Here is a 6,597-nt window from a genome sequence, read left to right on the forward strand (position 1 = left end):
TAGGGGCAGCCGGAAGCCAGTGAGAAGGCCTGCAGGCCCCACTTTTCCACGCCCACGGCCACTGCATTGTTCTCAGCTTCCCTCTGTCTCCAGGGCTCTGTCTTCCTGGCCCTGGGAGAGGCCGCAGATGCTCCCCCAGGCACAGTGGTAACTGAGCCCCGGGCCTGCTGTGCCGTCACATGACTAACTGCCCTGTTTTGCAGGCCCCTCCGTTGGGGGATGAAATCAGGCCTGCGTGTCAGGACATAGAAGGTCAGAAGCAGGGCGACACTGAGCAGATCCTGGTGGGAGCAGAAGGAAGGGCAGGCAGGTGGAACTCGTCCTGGTGACAGGGGCTCTCTGCATGGCGCCTTCTGGCCCCATCTGCCCCCTGGACACAGTGCTGGGACCCTCCCGACAGCATGAAAGCCCCAGGACTGTCCGGATTGTGCCGGAGGCCGGGCCAGGCGTGCTCATGGATTGAGACACAATATTGTTAAGCTGTGTTCTCTACAAATTGAGCTATAGATTCAACAGAAATTCAATCAAAATTGTGGAAGGATTTTGGGGGAAAGTTGACAAGTTGACAGTAACTTATATGGAAATGCAATGAACTTAGAATAGCCAAAACAATCTAGAAGAAGAAAGTTGGATGACACAGATTTCAAGACTTATAAAGCTACAGTACTGGCAGTGTAGTATGTTGGACTAAGAGATTAAAGAACAAATTATGAGAGTTCAGAAACAGTACCATTTGATTTTTGAGAAAGACATTAATTCAATTCAGTGCGGATAGGAAGGTGTAAGGCATATTCAATAAAAAGTGATAGTTTCAAATACTGGTGAGGATGTGCACAAATGAACTCATACATTATTAGAGGAAATACAAATTGGTTAAAACATTTTAGAAAACTATTTGGAAGTTTCTAATGATATTAAAATACACCTACTCTATTACCAAGAAATTAAATTCCAGTTTCAAGAATAAATACATTTCTCTAGAGAATCATCCTGTAATATATTATTCAGTATTAACTGAACTGCTATGTGCTAAGTCATATGCTAAGTGTTGAGGACATCAGTCTCTGCCCTTAGGAAGCATGACAGGCACATAATGAGCATTTTGCAAAACTGGGGTGGGGAGGATGGGGAGGGAGCACACATAAATCTTATACAGAGTACCTTTTCTCAAACTTGCCTGATGTAAAATCACTTGGGACACTTCTTAAAAATAGACTCCACAGCCTAATTTGGGGCCCAGAAGTGATACTCTAGGAAATTCCTGTAATCTGGAGATTTGGGGAAATACGAGGTGCTATGGGAAATTTAAAAAGATCTAAACTAGTCTAAGGGTTAGGGAAAGCCTTGCTGAGGAAGTATCATTTAATCTGAGATCTGAAAGTTGAGCAAATCGGAGTTAGCCATAGTACTGATTACTAAATGAATTTAGTACTGATTTTGATATAAAGGATATAATCACACACACAAAAGTGCCTCTGGAGTTTTTAAAACCGAGAGTTGTATTTTAAAAGCAATTAAAACTTAACATTCTAACAAAAGAAGAGAAATATAAGGATTTATGGACTTTTACACTACATTTAAAACTTTGAAGTTAAAAATCCTGGCTTAAGGGATTTTATTTAAGTCAGTAAAGCTCCTACTCTAGGGATGCCAGGTCAATATCTAAGATAAAGGGTAAGATGAAAAGAGAGCAAGTTTATTAAAACCACTGACATTAGTATAGAGCAGTTTTTTTTCCTTTTTGGACTCAGGAACTCTTCAGATGCCTAAAAGCATTGAGAACCCCGAGGAGTATCTGTTTATTGGGAAATATCTATTAATACCTACCACATTAGCAATTAAAACAGAAAAATGTAAATATTAATTTATTCATAAATCATAAACCCATTACTTAACATTTTAAATTAAAAAATATATTTTCAAAAAATTAGTGCGAAGAGCATTTACATTTTGCAAATCTCTTTAATACCTGTATTAACCAGTTGGATTCTCAGTCATATCTAATTCTGCATTCTAATCTTCACTCAGTGTGTTGCAAGCTTCATTCTTAAATATGGACAGACAACCAAGGTCAAAAGCTTTGACAAAAGGAAAAGTTTTAGAATTACAAAAATACGTGTAAATCATATATCTGATAATGGTCTATTATCCAGGATACATAAAGAACTCTTACAAGTCAACAACAAAAAGACAAACAACCTAGTTTTAAAAATGAGCAGAAGACTTGAATAAACATTTTTCCAAAGATACACAAATGGCCAATAAACACATGAAAAGATTCTCAATATATCATTGTTCACTAGTGAAATGCAAATCAAAACCACAAGGAGATACTCACTAGGATGGCTATTAAGAAAAAACAAAACCCAAGCGTGGAAAATAAGGGTTGGCAAGGATCTGGAGAAACGGAAACCCTCACACGTTGCTGTAGGAATGTAAAATGGCCCAACCACTGTGGAAAACAATGTGGGGCTCCTCAGAACACTCACGTAGAAGGGCTACGAGACTCAGCAATTCCACTCCTCCCTACAAACCCCTTTCCATTCTGTTCTCCCTGTTCCCATTTACCGAACTCTTCCCTCCTGTATTTTCAATGGCAGAACCGCGCCGGAAACCACAGGCCTCTCCTGACACCTCCCTTATCCCCACCGGGCCTTGTCAGTTTTAACCTGACACATCTTAGTCATGACGGGTGACACCCACACCATCACGGCAGGAACCTCCTACCCGGCCAGAAGAAGCTTTCCAAAACGCAAATCTGATCGGTTCCCCCTACTGCTTAAAACTCTGCAACACACTGTCACTGTCCTTCGGATAACGATGAAAATCTTAGCATGGCCTCTAAGACCGTCCAAGGGCCCCGGGCTCTGCATGACCCTTCGCACTTCTCAGACGAGTCGGGCCACCTCGTTCTCGCTGACTGCCCCCCAGACACCTTCAATTCCCGTATTTAGAACCCTCGGCTCTCACCCTAAACACCCGTTTCTCCGGGAAACCTTTCCGGCCCCTCACATCAGTCCGGCGACCCTCCGAGCTCTGCACCCGGCACACGTCTGGGTACTTAGTTCAGGCCCACGTCTCGCTCCAGTGTCTCAGTGGCTGCCGTACCCCGTGCCCGCCCGTGGTAGACATCGAGATCGTCGTCACAACGACAAACACGAGCGAATTTCCACCTTTCCCCGAGGGACGTCACCGCACCTAAAGGACGGGCCCCAAACTTAGCTGTAAACGAGCTTTATGCGGCATAAGTCTGCCCCGGCGCCTGCGAAGCGAGGCTGGGCGACCGGCTCGGAACCGAACGTAAAGGGACCAGACCGGCGGAATCTGGACGGCCAAGGCCACGTAACTAAGACGCAGCCCCCCACCCGGTCCGCCTGCCTCTCCACGACCCCGGAGAAGCCCTCGAAGGCCTCCTTCCCACCGCCATGGGCCTCAGCTCTCGCCCCCGGGACCCACAACTGGGCTTCGCTCTCAAGCGAAGGGCCACGTCCCTCTCAAGACCCCTGCTTCCACCCTCGCCCGACCGCGGGTCGCACCTGGGAGCCGCACTTTCACCTTCGCCGCTGCCGCCACAACGCGTGAAACGAACGACCGCGGCGACGGCCTCAGAGAACGACGGCTTTTCGCGTGCAGCCGCTAGGCCCTTCGGGTAACGGCCGCCAGCGGCCCGCCCACTGCCTGACGGGGCGCTCCCATTGGTCAGTGCGAACAGGGCAGGTGCCGTGATTGGCCTGGCGTTCAGGCGCGAAAGCGGGAACGATGCGCCCACTGCGACTGTGCACTGGCGGTCAGTTCTGGGCGGGGGGCTGGACCCGCAGAACCTCTCATAGGAGCTTTTCCTGTTTTGCAGCCCAAGACCCTCGTCTGGACCGCGCGGCTGTGCAAATCCCCCGAATGAAAAAGCTGTGTGGCCCTGCCACTGCCCAAACTGACCGCTGGTTTGGGGCCAGCGCCCGCCAGTGTCCGCCCGCCTGGCTGCCTTCCTTGTTTCCATCAAGAGTCCCTACTTGGGGTCTACCATGACGTGTCCTCAGACCGTCCTTTAAATATCGTTAGAAGGGCCAGGGCTAGGGTGAGAAAGGGAGGCATTTATTTGCCTCAGGTGCAAAATTATGGGGGCACCAAAAAACTCAGTAATCAGGATAAATATTTTAATGCATTCGTTTAAAAAATCAAAGTAATGAAAAATCCAGGATGAACAAAATGTCTAAATCAGAACTCCTAATTTTTCCTTCTGCCTCAGGCTTTAACATGGTTCCATAAGGCACTGTTATCCTGCCTTTAAAATGTACATGTTTTGGGCTGCCGGTTGTCTCGGGTTAGAGGGCGGTGCTCATAACACCAAGGTCACCGATTCTATTCCCACACCTGCGCCCTCCACAACTAGATTGAAAACAACGACTTGACATGCAGCTGATGGGTCCTGGAAAAACACACTTCCCCCAATAAAAATTTCAATGTACATGCTTTTATCGCAATTTTTTAAATTTTTGCTTAAATCATTTTGTTTAAAAAATATTTTAACATTAAAGTCACATGTGTTTAATGTAGAAAATGCAGCAAAATGTAAAGAAAATAGAAATCCCCTACAATCCTACTTCGCATAGAGCCTCACTCTGGATGTTTTGGGGGAACCTTGTAGAGAGACATTATTGGCATCTTCCATGTCCTTTGCTATTTACCTCTCTATTCAGGAGCTGGTAACACTTATTCCACAAACACCTGTTGAGGTCTGCTAGATCTCATCTCAGGAAAGGAAGCTGCTGCAGCATGAAGAACTCAGAAAGCTGAGGCCAGACAAGGTATAACTGCCAGGACAGGTTTATCATACCTAGGAATCTCTTTGTTAGAAGCAGATGTCTGTTCTGTACTGTGACTTTAAAAGTATATTTAATATTTTTGTTTTTACCCTAAACATTTAGCGTGTGTGTTTCCATGATTTTATAAAGAATGACTTTGTGAATTTTCTGGGGGATGACCTCTCTGGAGTTCATAATGATTCGCTAAATACCGATTCAAGAACTGGGGCTGCCGCAGTCCGATTCCAAAAAGGAGTACAGAAGTACAGACAATAAACCTGTAAATAATAAGTAAATAACATTTCAGATCATGAAAAAGATGAAACCAGGTCATGGAATAGTGAGTTAGTGTAAGTATGATCAGGATTGATCAATAAATACAGCGAATGTTTACATTTTAAAAAATGTATTACAGTAAAAGACATATTGTCATTAATCCCCTTTGAAATACTCCCCCTCACTTCAAACACACTTATCCCATCGTTCTTGCCACTTTCTGAAGCAGTTCTGGAAGTCCTCTTTCGTGAGTGTCTTTAGTTGTGCTGTCGTGGCTGCCTCGATGTCCTGAATCATTTTGACTTTGCCCAAAGTCACATGATGCCAGACCCCCACTGAGAACCAATGCTCAGCCCTGCATTAGAAGATTGGGAGAAGAAAAGGGTGGTAGAAAACCTGGACCAGGATGCCTCTTATGTGTCTCCTACAAATTGTTTTCATTTTTAGAAACTGAAGGGCATTTAGGACACAGAGCAACCCACTTAGAAGACATTGTGAATGGAAGTTCAGAATTGAAATGTTATTTTCCATTATGTCTTAGATTTCCTATTCTAACAGTCCAAAATGTAAACTAAAAAATCAAAAGTTACTGTTACTTTAGAACTACTTACTATTAGTAGTTACTAATTACTATTTAGCAAATATGGATTTCTGCTTTGTGTGGCGCTGGGCTCTCGGGCCATACCTGATAAGTGCCTGCCCTGAGGAGACTGTGGCCCTGAGGACCGGAAGGCCACACACAGCCACAGAGGAAGGCGGCACACAATGGGGTGAAGTGACAGCATTAGCCGGGGGCGAGGTGGGGGGAGGGGAGGGAGGGAGGGCAGTCACTTGGAAATTTTCAAACTGGGGCACCAGCATTGGGTGTATTTCTCCAAAAGGCCGAGGTTGGGTGTGGCACACGTGAGCACGTGCCTGGATATCTGAAGATGACAGAGCTGCTATCTACTGACCTGCCTGGTTCCCTGTACCTGCAGCCACAGGTAGGTAACCCCTGATCCGCTCTGGCGTGGCAGACACTTGGGGATTCAGAGGACCCCCAACTCAGTGGTGGGGGTTCTGCCCTGTTCCCTAGAGCCTCCAAGACTAGATTCCCACGCAGCTCCCAATCTCTCAGGGACTAGACAGTTGTCCCCAGGCCCCAGGCCCACATTGCTACCACACCCCTAGATGCCACTGCCTGTCCCCTGGCTGGCGTGCACCTCCCTGCATGGCCCATCCCCACCTGACCCCCCTTTCCCCTCTCTGCCAGAAGAGCTTTTGCACCCCATTCCCAACCCCCATCGACATTTGACAACGTCTGGAGACATTTCTATTTGTCACAATGTCAGAAGGGGGGCTCCACTGGCATCTAGTGGGTAGAGGCCAGGGAAGCTGCTGGGTATCCTAAGGTGCACAGAACGGCCACCCAGCAACCCAAAACGATCCGGCCCACGACGTTGGTAGCATGAGGCTGAGAAACGCTGGGATGAAAAAAGCCAGCGACAAATTCCCAACAGCTACATCTGCAGGGAAAGCTTTA

Source organism: Rhinolophus ferrumequinum, chromosome 8, assembly GCF_004115265.2.
Source record: "Rhinolophus ferrumequinum isolate MPI-CBG mRhiFer1 chromosome 8, mRhiFer1_v1.p, whole genome shotgun sequence".
NCBI classification, from domain to species: domain Eukaryota; kingdom Metazoa; phylum Chordata; class Mammalia; order Chiroptera; family Rhinolophidae; genus Rhinolophus; species Rhinolophus ferrumequinum.